Source organism: Falco peregrinus, chromosome 4 (assembly GCF_023634155.1).
Source record: "Falco peregrinus isolate bFalPer1 chromosome 4, bFalPer1.pri, whole genome shotgun sequence".
Classification (NCBI taxonomy): domain Eukaryota; kingdom Metazoa; phylum Chordata; class Aves; order Falconiformes; family Falconidae; genus Falco; species Falco peregrinus.
The window spans coordinates 68,957,822-68,974,090 of NC_073724.1; the positions used below are offsets into that span (position 1 = coordinate 68,957,822).

Genomic DNA, 16,269 nt, shown 5'->3' on the forward strand with positions numbered 1-16,269 from the left:
AAAAACATCATATAAATGAAAGGGGAGTGTGTTTCTTTTTAAATGCCATGTCTTTCCTTTGTTAGGTATTATGTGTATCTGAGTATCTTTTTCCAATATTTTGCCACTTAATAGCAAAAGTTAAAAATGAAAAATCAGCAATGTGCTTACTGATTTTAGAATAAATATCGCCCTTTTTCAACATGCTGGTTGCAGATTAATCCAGCTGCTACATTGTCTGCACATCTTAAAGAACAGCAAACATGGACAGTGTCTTTACCAAATGCAGTAAACAAACACAGGGTTGTGTTATACACACAACTCCTAATCTCCTCTCCTTCCCTTCATGCCGTGTTCACCCTTCCACTGCCTGTCTGGATCCTAACTTCAATGGCTGTAGTTTGGTGTGTATGTGTGGGGGTATTCAAGCCCTTTGCTGAAAGGAGCATAATGTCAATGCTCCTATACTTGATAACATGCTTTTAAATCTTGCTCTTAGTCTGCAAGTTACATTCAAATTTAGTGTATGATGTGGTGCATTTTATGTCTGTCAGAGCCTTGTTTGTTGTTCTGTCGTGCCTAAAACTAGTTGTTCAGTTCCTGGTCTGCATTTCTTGAACCAGCTGTGGGTGTGTTTATTAGAGCCATTGGATCTCCATTATCAGCCTGGGCCCTGTCTCTGATCATCCTGTGCCTGTGCTCCTTCTTCTATATCCCATGTTCCCGGTTCTCAGGGCTTCCACTATCAGACCAGGACTGTATTTCTCTACACAACATCACTACATCAGTCATAAATACCTCATTATAAAAGGAGTAACTGCTTACTACTACTATTTGTACAAAAACTGTAAGCCTAACATAGAAATAATCAAATGTAAGCTAACTCAAACACAGCCATTAGAAAAGAAAAATATGATTATTATTTTTTTAAGAAAAAATAAATTAGACCAATTGTTGTCACAGCTAAAGCAAATAAAAATAAATATGTAAGCATTCAAGACAGGTTCAGACAAGACAAGTCTGACAAGACTCTGCTTTGAGGACTTGCAAACTCAGTGGCCTGTTCCTAGCAATGGCAATACAGTATTACTGGGCTAAAGGCTACAGTAGCTTTCAATTTACCTCTGCTTAGCAACTAAGGCATCTATAGTGTCCCTCTGTGGGCTTGACATTAGGGAACTTTCCAGCTTCCATTTCCTGCATTACCAAATTTTTATAAATTTTGTAATTTAAAAAGTAATGGAATAGACCTTGTAACTCAGCATTCTATTCTAGGTGCAGTTGTATAGGGTATAGTGAGTTATTCCTGCAAAGCAGAATACAAAGATTCCTGTTTAGCTGCAGGGGATTAAGTCTTCTTACCTGTGTCATCCCATAGCAGCCTCTTTTTCATGTGTTTTCGGTGATGGTAACAGGTTCACATCCCTTCACCAAGAGTAAAAAGAACTACTTCATCTCTGTCCTCTGTGAGATCTTTAAGCAGCCAGCCACTGGATAAATTAAAAGCACATTACTTCCTTCTTACTATTATCTGCTTTGACTAAGAGGGCTAGAACACCTGATTATGTACAGCAATGGCAAATATACATGTAAGAATTATTGCTGCTATGCTGTTTTAATTATATATGGGTACCTGAGCTTTTAATGTATTTATGCATTGACTGCAACGTCTCTGACCTTAAACAGGGATCTGCAAAGTAGCAGTTAAGCAGTTAAGCAAATCTCCTTTTTTACTTTAAAATATTAGAGCCATGCTTGTTTCTGAATACATAATTATTCATATTATTCATTATGAAACAAGATATATAACCTACATTCTCAAAAGAACAAAGGAAACTTTTTTTTAAGAAATATATTCTTGATTCATATAGCTAAACTAGGAAAATTATTAGACACAGTGGTCACACAGTAGGAGGCTGCCTAATGCTTGGCAGCAGTATTAGGTATTGAATATTGCTGTGACTCCATTTTTTCTCATAGCTTTAGATGCTGAGAAGTGCTCTTCCAGTAAACCTCGTATTTCTTCCATGAGAGTAGAAACAGCTTTTTTTTTTCTTTCTTTCTTCTTCTTTTGGTTTTGTTTTGTGTTTTGTCTGTTTTTTGTTTTGGGGTTTGTTTATTTGTTTTTTCAAAGGAAAAGATCCCTGGCGAACAGGTAGTTAATTAGATTCTGGTGTCTTAATCTCAGAAAGTACCCTCTCCTGTCCAAAGTGGGAGGAAAAAAGGAGCTGGATTCAAGTATCCTGAAATAAACATCCCATGACAGTTGAGCTATTCTTGGGTATTCCTCCTTGCTTTCAGCTCTACTCCGGGAGCATACAACTTTACTCTGATAATTTTAAGAAAGGAGAACTTATATGGCAGGTTACATATACTAGTGTAATGACTGCGTATTTATTTCAGTTACTTTTGTAAACTACCTTTAATAACAATGCTTTGAGGCCAACAGTAATGCTTTAGAATTCTATATAATCCATAACATATGCAGCTGATATGCAATTATAGGACTTTTGCTCAGAGTGACTACTGGACTTGGCTAGTTGTGATCAAATTATGAAAAATCCATGTAATAGAGGAACTTTTAGATTACCAAGAAAGTTGCAGGAAAATGTTTAGACCCAGAAATAAACCCTTTTGTTTCTGCCTTAATGTCAGAGAAGCTTCACAGTAGAACAATGATGTAGATGAGAAGAAAATGTTAGAAGAAACAGAAATACAGGTCTTGGACTTAGAGATTCATTATGTTTGAGAAGGGAGAAAAACAGTTGTATGAAAGAATACCTATTAGAGCAACATAATGGGGACATTAAAGATTGAGTAGTGCTAAGAGCCAGGCTGCACACATAAATTATAATAACGTTTCATGCAACTTGGAAACAAAGCAGTGGCAAGTGGTTTGAAAATTATGACAAAATTACACCTGTTGTTATTCTCAACTGGTAAAAGGGATTAGTGATTACAAGTTTGTTATAAACATGTTCAATTTCTAGTTACAAAAAAATTCTGAAATACACCTAAACCCACAATATTGCAGGTTTGGGTTTGTAACTATACCTGTTCTGGCAAGCAACAACACAACCAGGATATATATTATGTCTAGAGCTGGGTCGTGCTGGTGTGGTAGTGTACTACCAAGTTTGATGCAATACTAATTATGTTGTAATTTATGATACTTTTTCTTATACCATTTTGCTTGGAACCTATAAGTTTATAAGCTTGTAAACTTAAAGAGATAGGTATGATACTTGTCTCAATGGTTTGGGTTTTTTTTTCAGTAAAAAAAACAACAAAGGACTTAACAGAGGAAAAAACCACATACCTCTGCTTATTTTTTTTTTTTAGTGACTGTATAATAAACTTTAGTTTTATTGAGCTGTTCACTAAGTTATATATTGACTGACTTGCTGTAAAAGTTACATAGAAGTAGGCCCTCAGAGGCAACTGAAGGTAGGTATGTAGTAAATTAATCAGCCAGCACCAGTACGCTGTCTCAGTAGGAAGCACAGAGATATTTTGGGCAGAAGTAAGGCAAGCAAACAACTAGGGCTGGCATCATCTGCAGAAAAGAGGGAGTGCATTGATGGTAATGTGATAAGAGATGAAAATCAATAAGTAGTGGGGAGCTAAGATGGGAAAGGTTTTGAAAATGAGAAGACGTGAACATAGTGAAAGAGTGATTCTTTTCTTAATAGAACTTTAGTTGGGCTGAGAGAACGTAATAACCAAGTCTCATTTTAACCAATATTTTTTCTAAATAGATAACAAAATGCTTTGCAAAAGATGTTGGTAGTGTTACCTTAAAGCCGGAGAACTGAAGCTAACTAAAGCTAGTTCCAGGCTATATCTCTACTGGTAAATAAACAGTCCAGGAACATTTGACTGTTTCTAGGGCCAAACAGCATGCACAGCTTACATCCCAGGCTCTATCCCATACCTCCCACCCCACAGCCAGGATGATTCCCATTAGGTTGGTTGCCTATTATTAGGAACAGTCCGTTGTACATGCTATTCCTTGAACTGTGCCCCAGAGTTGTCTGAGAGCAGGCTACTACTTCAAGACAAACTCATGCCAGTTAATCATAACACTGGATTCATGTCTGAGCATGAGCACATTTTCTGGTGCTTTGTAGATTCCCTGGTATAAGTCAGCTTCCAAGACCAGTAGTGGCATCCTAAAGAAGAATCAGTGTGATGGTCCCTTAAACCCCATCACAGCACTGTATCTTCCATATGCCAGTCACTCTCAGTCATTTGACAGCTAGGTCATTTATGAAATACTGCGTTCAGCTCCTCACTCACCTGCTGTTTTAGGGTGAATCCTTTCTCCTTGTATTTCTGTTGCTTGTTGGTGGCAGCTGCTGTCTTTTCATGGCTTGATTCTGGGAGTGTGTTGAGGAAAATAAGGTGCCGGCCTTGACTGGAATCAGCACAAATACCCCTGAGAGTCCTGTCTCCATTGTCAATGGGCTAGTACCTAACTATCTGCTTCAATGTATCATGGGATAGTTGTTTTGATTCCTAGCAGAATGCAAAAATGCATTATTGCTGATACACATTTAGTTTTGCAAATCAGTTCTGTACATAGCTCTTCTTAACAGTGGTGTGATTGTTGGTAGATACCATTTGCAGACAAAAAAGATAAAAAATATATTCCTAGATTCACTGCAGTTACAGTTTTGCTACTGAGAGCATTAGGACTTCAGTTTGTTTTCCCCTGATAGAATAATTTCTGGAACCAGAGATACTGGCAGTAGAGACCAAGGAGATTATTTTCTCAGTAAAATGTAGAAGCTGTTTTCAACAAAGCTCTCGAAATCTGTATTATTATCTGTATTATTAGTACATCATGTACTGTCTCTACAGCTGTAAGCATAGAACACATGCTAGAAACGATACATTCAGTAAAATGTATGCAGAGACCAAAGAGGCAGAGAATCAGTCTTTATGGTGTAAGGTTTAATGTATCAATATATGAAGTAGGCAATTACCGATGAGAAGCATCACGCTGCTAGCGTAACTCATTTCAAGAAAACTGTGGCTGTTAGAAAAAATTGAGAAGAGATTTGACTTGGAGAGCTGAAGCAGATGGATAATCTGATCCCTTTATAACTGGACTTCTTTAGTGAATAGAGACTGAAATGCCATCTCTTCAAGTGACATTCTAAACACAGATTCTTCTAAAATGAATGTTTTAAGGTTTAATGAAATTACTGTCTTAAGCTAATCAAAAAGCAAATTCTAAATACATTATTAAAACTCAGGACTAGTTGCAAATACCAATTATCAAACCAACTTTTGATGCACATTCATAAAATAGGAGTTGAAGAGATAGTAATGAATTATTTTTCTTTGCAGTAATCTCAAGTCATAAGCTCCTAGCTCTTCAGTCTTCCCGTTTATCCCCTAGGAACTGAATTATTCCTTAGTTAAAAAGGCACAGTACTAATATTATCCTTTAATCATACCACTGATGTGCCAGATCCTGTTACATTATATCCAGTGTGACATCACATGGCAAACAGTATATAGCTTCAGCCAGCAATTTCTTTTATGATGCCTGGCAGTTTATAAATCTAGTAACATTCTGTCCTTGATAATGTAGATGTCATTTCTTTGCAATACAGTCTTTTCAACAAAGTACTCAGTCCCTTAGACATGCACAATTTTCGATAAATCTGCTTTGATGAGGTGATGAAGGCAGAGTTCAGATAATGTTTCTTGTCTGCTGAAGGCTGTAGGTTCCCTTTTAATAAAATTCTGCTGATAAGAATAAAACAGCCTCTTACTCAGGTTGTAGTAATCAGAAATTAGGATGTTTGAAATAGGACCTTAGTTTTGCCTAAAAGAAAATTGCTCCTCAAAACGAGACATGCAGATTAAAGCCTTTATTTCTATGTCCACTTTATGGGTCTATAAAATAAGAATCACCTTGGAAGACAAATCAATTTTAATGAATATTGTGGAAAAATGGTTTTGAAGTAGTTGAAGTAAGATAAGCAAAGGGTTTTTTTCCTTCATCCTTAGGTAATCAGGAAAGGCTATGGACCACATTTAACTGAAAATGGACATCTATGCAAAGGGTCAAGCAAGGCTACCCTTCTGGAATCACTAGTAAGGAGGCAGTTACGCCAGTTTTCTTAATTGCAAGTGAACAGGGATAATGAAAAATACTCTAATTCTGTATTTACTTTCTTGCAAGCATGTCAGGTTTTTTCCTCCCTCCCAGGTGGATCTTTTGCATTGCATACCCTGCCTCTGTACTGAGAGATTTTTGCTGTACTAGTCTCATACATTAATCCACTGAATTAGGCAGTGTCTTCTGCATGAAACCACAGCTGTCTTGAGTTTGGAAGCCAGGCTTTAGAGAACCTTTAGGGCAGGATCTTAAAAACAACTTAAGAAAACAAGTCCTGCTGAAAGTCATTTAAGCATGCTGGGAAATTGCCTCTTTATCAATTATGCCTAACCATTTTAATAACATTTCACACTGCTTGTGATTGCACACAGAAGATGAAAGATGAGCTGGCTGTTGAGAAGAGGTAAATAAACTGGAAGTGTAAATCAGTCAGGTAATTAAAATGCTGACTTACAGCAGCACTCTTTGCTATGATAGAGACTCTTGTGCAATGACACTTAACCTTTGTGAAAAGGTCAGGTTTCTACTTTCTGAAGCACTGAAAGTGTTTTTATTTTGATAATGATTGTGCATGTCAGCCATAATATTCTTGCTTCTTATGCTTTTCTATATTTAATTGGTACAGAAAACACTCAGGGATTTATTCACCTGCTTGAACAGTGTCTAGTGCCATTGGTAGCATATCAAAGGCATTTGAACACAGCTGGGAGATAAAAGACAGGACTTGAGGAAAGCCTATGCTTTCTGGACTAGCAATTGGATGCTATGTAGAATGTGGTGGGCACATCAAGTAGGACTGGACAGCAGAATGATGCTGTCAGATACTTCAGTTAAAAAATAACTCAGAATATGTGTTATTAGTACTGATTCTTCCTTGTCCACTTTTTTTTTAGGCACATCTGAGGAGTTTAACTCATAATTTTTATAACAAAAATTATATCTGTACTTTCTCAAGAAAATGCTATTTGATTGAAATCTGCTTTTTTTTTTTTTTTCCAGATTATACTTCATTCTTATGTTACCTATTCTTACATAAAATAAATACCTATGTTTCTGTTGCCTGGTCCATTGAAAATGAACATTCTGTGCTTCAACACCATCTCAGTAAGTGGCAATTTAGAAAGCTTATTTCATATTGTCTTTGTCTGTAGCTCTGAAGTTTGGGGTCAAGTTTGACTAAAACTCCTTATATAGCAAAAACTCATTGCAACTTTTATGAAACATTTAATTAATTTTTTGCAATAGTTCTACATGCTTAATTTCATGACTGTCCTCTGGCTTTTACATATTTCCTAACTCCTCATATAGCATTTTCTTACCCATAACTTTTATCTCTGGGATGTCAATTTCAGCTTTTGTCTTATGTAAAAGTCAGTCCTGAAGAAATGGCCGATGGTATATTTGTAACTCCATTTAAATTATCACTTCTTGCAAGCTCCTCAAAAATCTATAGGTTTTGGTTGTAAGAATGTTTCCTTTTCTGTGTCCATTACAATTATTATTGATTGCACTATTTAATACCAACACGAGAATCCATTTCCCCCATTCCCATCAGAATGTTTTCTTCTAGTGAGTAGTTTTATTAGCTTTCCTTTCACAATTAATGAAGTCCTTTTCATTTTATTTTGGTTTTTATTCTGATTCTACTTAGATAGTAGGTCACTGGCATGCCTCTCTTTCTGGTGGTTCTTAGTTCACTATTTTGTTGTGGATATCTACATCAGGACAGTACTTCTGGGTGGGCTTTTGTTGACCTCACATTGTCAAACTATGCAGGCTATGGATATTCAAGGAAATATACTTCTCTCTATAGCCATAAAAAAAATCCCTTTTCTAGTTTGAAGTGTTCCTGGATTTTCACTTTGTTAGCTGATATGCCTTCTAATGGAAACTCCACAGTCATTCACACTACTGCGAATCTAATACCCCTCATCAGAAGCAGTATCTGGGAGAGAATGAATGCATAGGTTAACTACTGATTACCTTATTATTACATCAACTCAGGCTATAGTTTGTTCACACAAATATTTTGCTGACTTTCGAGTTAACTTAAGACATTTTTCTTATTATTTCAGATAACCATATGTTCTGACATATAATTTCTAACCATTTCAGAAGTGGGATAAATGGAGCATTTGGAATCGGTAGGTAAGTGCAGGAAAATGCACCAGATACCTTTTCCCTTGAATGTTCTTTATGTCACCTCTGTGCTACTTGCTAGAAGACTTCTTTCTTGAGTGCTTTCTCTATGGTTAGCTTTGTTTGCCTTAGGGGACTTAACCTGTTGTGAGTTACAATTCAGTTGAGGATTTTGGCCAGTAAATCTGAATCACTTCATAAAGAATAAGCACTAGAAAAAAATGCAGTCTATGGTGTTACAGTGGAGTAAGTACAAGAACTAAAAGCTACCTTTGGAAAATTTGGACAATGCATCTATTATGCCATAATTTTCCTTCTGTTGCATGTGCCATAAATTCCATAATCTTTCTCATGCTCTTCATGAACAAGCTGTGTTACTTCATTCTGTGTTTTCTGTCTTCAATTTTCAAGTTGCATTATATAATTTTGACTAAAACTAATGTTGATCTTAATGCTTTAAGCATTGCAGATTTTTGAAAAACACATTTGTATTAACTACAGAGGAGAAAAATACTAACAACTCAAATCATTATGTTTGTTTTCCTTCAAACTGAACTGACTACATGGTAATGCAGGCTAAATGCCTTTCTCTCCCACACAAAGTTTAATTCAGAGCGTGACTTCTTCAGTAAGAATGTAAAAAAGCATAGACCAAGGAAAGTATTAGCAAATTCTGTATCTTAGTTCCACTTGTAAAATATAATAGCAGTATTTAAATTTTTAAAACCTACACATTTTTTCAGCTAAATGTATGCTATATTCAGAAAGCTAAAGAAAAAAGAATATCCATAGATGGAGTGGCAGTTCACCCCATTCACACCATAACCATGAAATAGGAATGGCTTTTTCATCTCTAATACATGCTATTTCTTGTAATTACAGAGGTTTGGAAGTAATTTAATCTATCCCATGAGTTATTCTTGTCATAAATTCTTATTCCACATTGCCTAGTTGCCTAGGTTTTACCATGATATTCAGATGTCTAGTCAGGCGTACCCATTTGTTTCCTGCCTACAGTCCTGCTTGAACGAAATAGTGGAGATGTTCTACTGCATAATTTCTGTGTGATTTATTTTTTGTCCTTAAAAAAAAAAAAAAAAGAATAAAAGCAAGTCACTTGCTGAGAACTCATTCTTTTGTCTTATGATACATCTTTATATTTGGTATTGCTGAACCTGCAGGTTTTTTTGGTTTGGGTGTTTTTTGTTTTTGTTTTCCTGAGGTAGGAAAATAAAGATTGGATTAAACCTCTGTATTTAAGTTCTGAGTTTGGTTAAGAAACTGACTGGTTTGCAGCTGTTGGCTGTTTCCCCAGACTTTTTAAAGGCTCTAAATAAAACACTTATTTTGCCCAGTTTGGCAGTCTGTGTTTGAATCAGTTGCCAAAATGTATGTCACCTGTGAGGGCTATGGACCTGCTCAGCTCCTAATGGTCATTCCAGGGGGGCATGATCAGTCCTGAAACATGTCTGTCTTAGGAACACTCTAACATCTCATGCAGCACAAGACACCCATCTTTAGGCAAGTAATTGAGCTGCTGATCTCTTTGAGGGATTGGATTTTCAACACCAAACTCATGTAGACACTTACCTGACCACAAGATTGCTTCTAACCTATGATGCTACATAAAGAAACATATATTTTTAGGTGTCTCAAACTTTTATTGAATCCTGTTTTCTTACTCCCATGGAGTAGCACTGGAGTTACTAGTTCAACAAAGCAGTTAGACATATATCTAAATCAGTCTTGGCCTACAGGTGAGTTTATTCATATGCCACTTATGTCATTCATGTGCCTAAAGCTAAGCACTTCAAAACTTTGCTGGATGTAATTAGACTGTGCATGTCATTCTGTGGAAACAAATGGAACAATTTGTGTGATGAAACACTGCAAAAATTGTGCAAGGGTAGCCACATTGCTACCTTGACAAAAGTAAAACCCCTGGGACAAACCCTCTGTATCCACAACTTGGCTGAAATGGTCATGTTCCTTTGAAGACCATCCCCCTTTTTTATATCAAAATGATAAACCCCATATTTAAATGTAATTCAGCCACCGCAGATTTCTTCAGCAACAGGCAAAAGTTGCAATCAAAAGCAGATCATTATGCAGATCCAAACAGGCTGTAGGGATTTTCTGTCTTTTCACAGCAGAAGCATAATATTCAGCTCATCAACAGTCCACCGAGGCCAGGTATTTATACTCCTGATGCTTTACATGCCCTTGTTTCATGTCATGAGTCACTTCAGGGTTTAGTAGACTTTCTATGAATTCTGAGGAAAACATATTATATACACTTCTTTCATGTTGCTGAAATTCATATGCTTGGTTTAAGAGAGACTTTAACAACACTTGACTTTTATGTACATTACCAGATTAGAAGTTAATGCCTTATGCAAAGTTGAATGATGAACATAATGTTTTCTTTTTTAAAAAAGGAGTAAAATCATTTTACACAAAACAATACAGACATTCCTAGCATTCTGTGAATATTAAAACATTGCATACACTTGCTCTAGTGAGCTCCTTTGCTGGAGAAAATAAAATGAAGAGCACCTACTACTAAGCAGTTTACCTGTTTACTAGCTTATATGAAACATGTCTGTGAGTTACCATGTCTTCTAGATCTTTCCTTGGTAAGCACACAGTTTAATAAACTTGATGCAGTGGGAAGAGTTCCCAGTTGTTTGGTTTTTTTCTTTCTTTCATTTTTTTTTTCCCCTTCTTCCCCCCCCCCAGTTTTATGGGACATATTTAAGGCAACACATTCAGGGAATGGTGGTTTGTCAGGTGTCTTTGCTTCAGGAATTTAAAGTGATAAGTCAGCAACACATTTGTGTCCCCCCATATTCCCTTTTCTTTTGCTGTTTGGTACACAGATTGCTGCAGACACAGTTGAGCATTAACTTAAATTGCAAACTGTAGACATGTGTGCTAGAATTAAATCCTAATGTTACTAAAGTTGATGAGACTTTTGACATGCACTTCACTGGTACTTTTTTCTGTTATGTGTAAGTAACACAGTATGCCAGGTGTAGCCATAGCCTACTCTTACTAATCTGTTGTGATTAGCATCTGAAGTGGTTGTAGCTTTTTGCTTGAGAGAAGCCCAGACAAGTCCCACTGACTCCTCTCATGTTTCTATTGTTTGAAAATGGGAAGGTGGGTGACCAGCAGAAGGATAGGCAAGGGCCAAGTATGCAGGCTTGCATGCAAAAGGGGCTGAAGAAAAGAAAAATGACAGTAGTTAATGATGAAAAAGGGGGATATTAAACCAAGGAACAACCTGAGCAGACAAGAGGCACTAAAGGATTAAAGGGCAGCTGAAAGGGTGCAGAATGGAAAATGTAGTGTTAATAGCAGTGAAAAGGAAGAGGATGCAGTACCAACATCATAACACATGTTGTGATTAGAACAGTCCATATGCATTCACAGCTGGAAAGAAAAATGGGAGTTCTAGAGCAGGTATAGCACATACAGATTTCTTAGTCTAGGAGCATATTTAACTATTTTCTGAATTAAAGCTTACAAGAAAGAAAGGTGCAATAAAAAAGAGCAAATTCCCTAGCTTCCCTTTGCTGAACACAAAGGAACGATATTACTCCAGCTTCAGAGAGGAGTTAAAATTTAAAATGATAAAGCTGAGGATTTGGAATTATAAACAATATGTTTTCAGAGATATATTAGTGCCAAAAGCCATGCACAGTCATAACCATCATGAGTAACCGCTTGGTAATTTAAATGGAAAAATTACATTAAAATACAAAACTTAATGATTTCTTAATGCAAAAATGTCAAAGAGAAAAATTCAAAAAGAAGAAGCACATGATAATGATTCTATAAATTATCCTAGTTAGCAGTTAGTTTGGGAATGAATGCATATTCTATGTGGTATGTACTGTTGCACCACAGTTTGTTCAATCAAGTTACTTTCTAATTTTCAAATTTTGAAATGTAATATGTAATTATGCTCTACTTAATATCTTCTATTTAGCTGTTGCTTTAACTAAGGCCAGATGGACTGCAATTAGATTTCAAATGGGAACATTTAACACTTTTGAAATTAAACTGATTATTCTAATTCTTCATGAAAGTGTTAAAAATAGAGAGAGGGCAGGAGACTTGCAAAAGTTTTAGCCAAACCACAGTACATTTAAAAAGAAAAAGGAAGTCCTTTCACAGTTGTTCTCAGAAGAGCCAAAATCTTAAAAAAAAAAAAGTTTGCTATTGCGATAGAAGATAAACAAACAGAAGACACGATAAAGACCAGAATATCTTTTTTTTCTTTAATAAAGCACATATGTACTGCTTACTAATTTTTGTAAAATGCAACAAAAGAAACAGAAAATACAGGTACTAGAATGAATCAGGCCCTGCTTGTGCATTGTTTGAGATGCATACACTCTCTGCAGATGAGGTGACCTGGTAATTCTTTTACATGTTTGATTTCCCTGGTAGCACATGTCTGTTAATGAAGCTGGATATAGGAAAAGAACTGGACAGGTGAGAAAGTGAAGCAAAGAAGCAGTTCCCTGCATACCTCTCACATTTGCCATTGTATATACTGTTGAATCTGATCATAATCTACCTTTAGACATTACTTAATCTAGCAATGGCTTTTTTTGCAATCATTTAGTTGTTCTTTTTTTACTCTGTCTTTCCACTTTCTTATAAAACTTTTCATTCATTGTGGTAGATACAGGTGGGTGTTTAAAAGCTAGAAGCCATTGTATCATCTTTTTGAATTTCTGCTGAAGTGAGGTCACATGTATGAAAGGATGAAAGACTCATTTAAAAAAGAAAAAAAAAGAACAACTTTGCAGTAAGGAAGCTCTTGTGAGAAATGGAAATCTTATTTCTCTTTTGCCTGTTTGTTTAATACATATTGTAGTCAAACACCACTGGACAGAAGGTAGAATTTGTCCAAAGTGTTGCAGTTAGTGAAAGTTCATGTCTGTTTTGGATATTAGTAATATTCCTGTATCTTCAGTCTGAAGAAGGCAAAAAAACCCCAAGTATTTAACTTTCTGAATGAGCATGTCAGCTTCTGGCAATAATCTGTATCTACATATCTATATTTAGCCACCTATATGTGAATATAAAAATAACATTACAATTGGCTAGTTATAGGTAGTTCTTTGTCTAATAAAGGGAATTTTATGTTTCATATTTTGAAGCAGCTAAGCACTGCTTAAGTCTGAATTTTGGACTTCATGCTATGATGAATTATATCATGGTGAATTAAATTATATCTGGTTAATTTAGAAGTATAAAATATTTGTGGTTGAGGGTGTAGTGGGAATGAGTTGATGACCCAAACCTCGTCAATGTGTACCAGTGTTTAATGTGGAACTTTCTTTAGCTTCATATATAGCAAAAAGTGTTAAATAACGTAACAGACTAAAATTATTTATAGATAGATTCAATTATTCTAACAGTGTTCTTTTTTGCTTGTTTTTTATGCTTTTTAACAGTGACACACTATTCTTCAGATATGTTTCTTTTATAAGATTTCCTGATAACAAAAGTATTACACTTATTATCTTAAACGGATTTTGTTTTGTTTACTCTTCAAAAAGAAATGTTTCATATTTAATCTACGAGTAAATATCAAATAAGATCTCAAGTAAGGCCTAGGTAAGGCAATCTGATTCTAGGTCTTAATTGCTTTACTACTACTACATAGCAAACAACAATGAATATTGCTACTTATTTTCAGCATTCACTTCATATCATCCCTGTTCCATTACATATCTTGAACTCATTGCCTATATAATTATTTTTTTCATAACCCATATAATCTAAAACCAATGAGGCTGGCTGCATAAGCAAGAATTTGCTAAAACAAGCCCTGGATTTCTCAGCCAGATGTAGTGGTATTTCAGCATGTCTTGAAAAAAAAAACCGAAACAGAATTGTAAATAAAGTCTCAAGGTGACTCAGATAAGAAAGTTATTTGTGAAATGAAAAACAAATAATGGCTGACACTTATAGATGAATTCAGATTTTTAACTCTGCAAAGAAATGCAAATTTTGTTTAAATATTATTTAGCATTAATTCCCTTTTTGTAATTATGCAGCCTCTTTGGTGTGGAATCAGAATAATTTATTAAATGTTAAAAATGCAATACAAGATAATAATTTACAGCTTGTTTGTAAAGTCAACTCAAAGCTGTTATCTTGATATATAATCCTGAGTTTCTGAAATTCTAACCCTCTAGAACTGTTTGCATTCATTCACTTTAAAATGAGCCAATGGAAACCAGCACAAAATTGATTATCTAACTTTAATAAGTTTATGTTTAAGGAAAGATTAATCTTTTCACTCATGTGTCCATAGCTAAGCAGGAAGTTCTTAAGGCACCTGACACTACATTGTATGTGGTCAGAAGAGGAATGTAGGAGCAGGGATCATTCTAGCACTCCAGAAGGGGCATTTACCACCCCTCTTTTTGAAGTTGAGCCACTACACAGTTGCAAAACTCCAGGGGGATGATGCAGACCGTAAAACAGTGACTTGATGTCCCCAGTGCATTTTTTATGAGGGTATCACTGACAAGTGTGAATTATTTATAGGTGGCATGCAAGCAAGTGTCTGCTAAACTTATGGTACCTTCCTGAGAGATGACAAAGACCATCAAAAATACAGGGATGGGTGGAGAGGAAGGCTGAGGAGCTGAATCACTGAATCACAGAATGGCTGAAGTCAGAAAACACCTCTGGAGACTGTTTCAGCCAGCCCCTGCCTAAATCAGAGTATGGTCACCTACAGCAGGTTGCCCAGGACTGTGTTCAGTCAGGTTTTGAATATCTCCACAGATGGAGACACCACAACTTCCCTGGGAAACCTGTTGTAGTGTTCAACCACCCTCAAACAACTGTTCTCTAATGTTCAGACAAAATAACATGTGTTTCAATTTATGCATATTGCTTCTTGGCACCAATGACAAGAGTCTGTTTCTCTTCATTTTCCTGAGTCTCTCTTCTGCAGGCTGAACAGTCCCAGCCCTCTCCATTTCATCTCATATGCAAGATGTTCCATGCCCTTAATACTCTTAGTGGCCTTTCACTGGACTCACTCCACTAAGTCCCTTTTCCTAGATTTTCATCATTGTTAACTTCTCTTGCAAGCCTTATGTACTGAATTTTAACCTAGATCAGTCATAATTTTGCTATTGCAATGGGGTAAGGCCTACCCCTGGCACTACTGCTCAAGTGAATGAGACCCAGAGGACACCTACGCAGCTCTGCCTGTTTGGGTTACTCTGGTACATATGGGAAAGAAAGAAAGAAGCAAAGATAACACAAGTTGTCATGTAACTGTTAAGAACTTTACATTTGCATCACACATTTGGGGGCTGAGCTTATGACTTATGTAAAATATGCTAATTATCGCTATGTATGGGGATACCCTGGATCCATGTGGACATCTGAAATGGACTGGAGAGGCTGGAGCCTTAATTTTTACAAGTGTGTAGTGTGTGAACACTGTAGCATAGAAATCACTAACCAGCGGCTGTCCTGGTACTGCTTAGTAAATAAATTTGAGACCCTGTGACACTGGATGCTGTGGTTCTGTTCTTATGGCTGCAGCACCCAAATTCTCCCATGTCAGATTGATTTCACATTTTACATAGGAACATCATTGAAGAAAAAGTAGGAATGAGATCACTGTATGGCTGTGTCCAGAAACTCAGCAATACTCATTAATTACAATGAATAATATTAATTAATTAGAAATATCTAAATTAAATACCCAAATATATTATGACAAAAAAGTTTTTCAAATTGGATAGAGATAGTAATTTTTTTATTTTCTACAGGTGATGTTTTTGAATAATTTTTCAATACTTGTGACATTCAAATATTTAATTTAATATTCCTCTTTTGTTTAAGAGAAAAAAACTAAAGGGAAATTAAAAAAAATCCCTTCAGCTATTCAAACACCATAATCCAGGTGGTATTGAGCTTAATGTATTACTATTACAAAGTCTCTGGAGGAGTTAAGGGAATAG

General features: G+C 35.9%; 1 long non-coding RNA gene across 1 annotated transcript in view; it reads left to right on the forward strand.

The window, feature by feature from the left end:
- LOC129784355 (uncharacterized) overlaps positions 1 to 16,269 on the forward strand; it is a 64,604-nt gene that overhangs the window by 29,729 nt on the left and 18,606 nt on the right. The window contains exon 2 of the long non-coding RNA XR_008747008.1: positions 8,191 to 8,263. This is a non-coding gene — a long non-coding RNA (uncharacterized LOC129784355). The remainder of the gene's footprint in view (positions 1 to 8,190; positions 8,264 to 16,269) is intronic.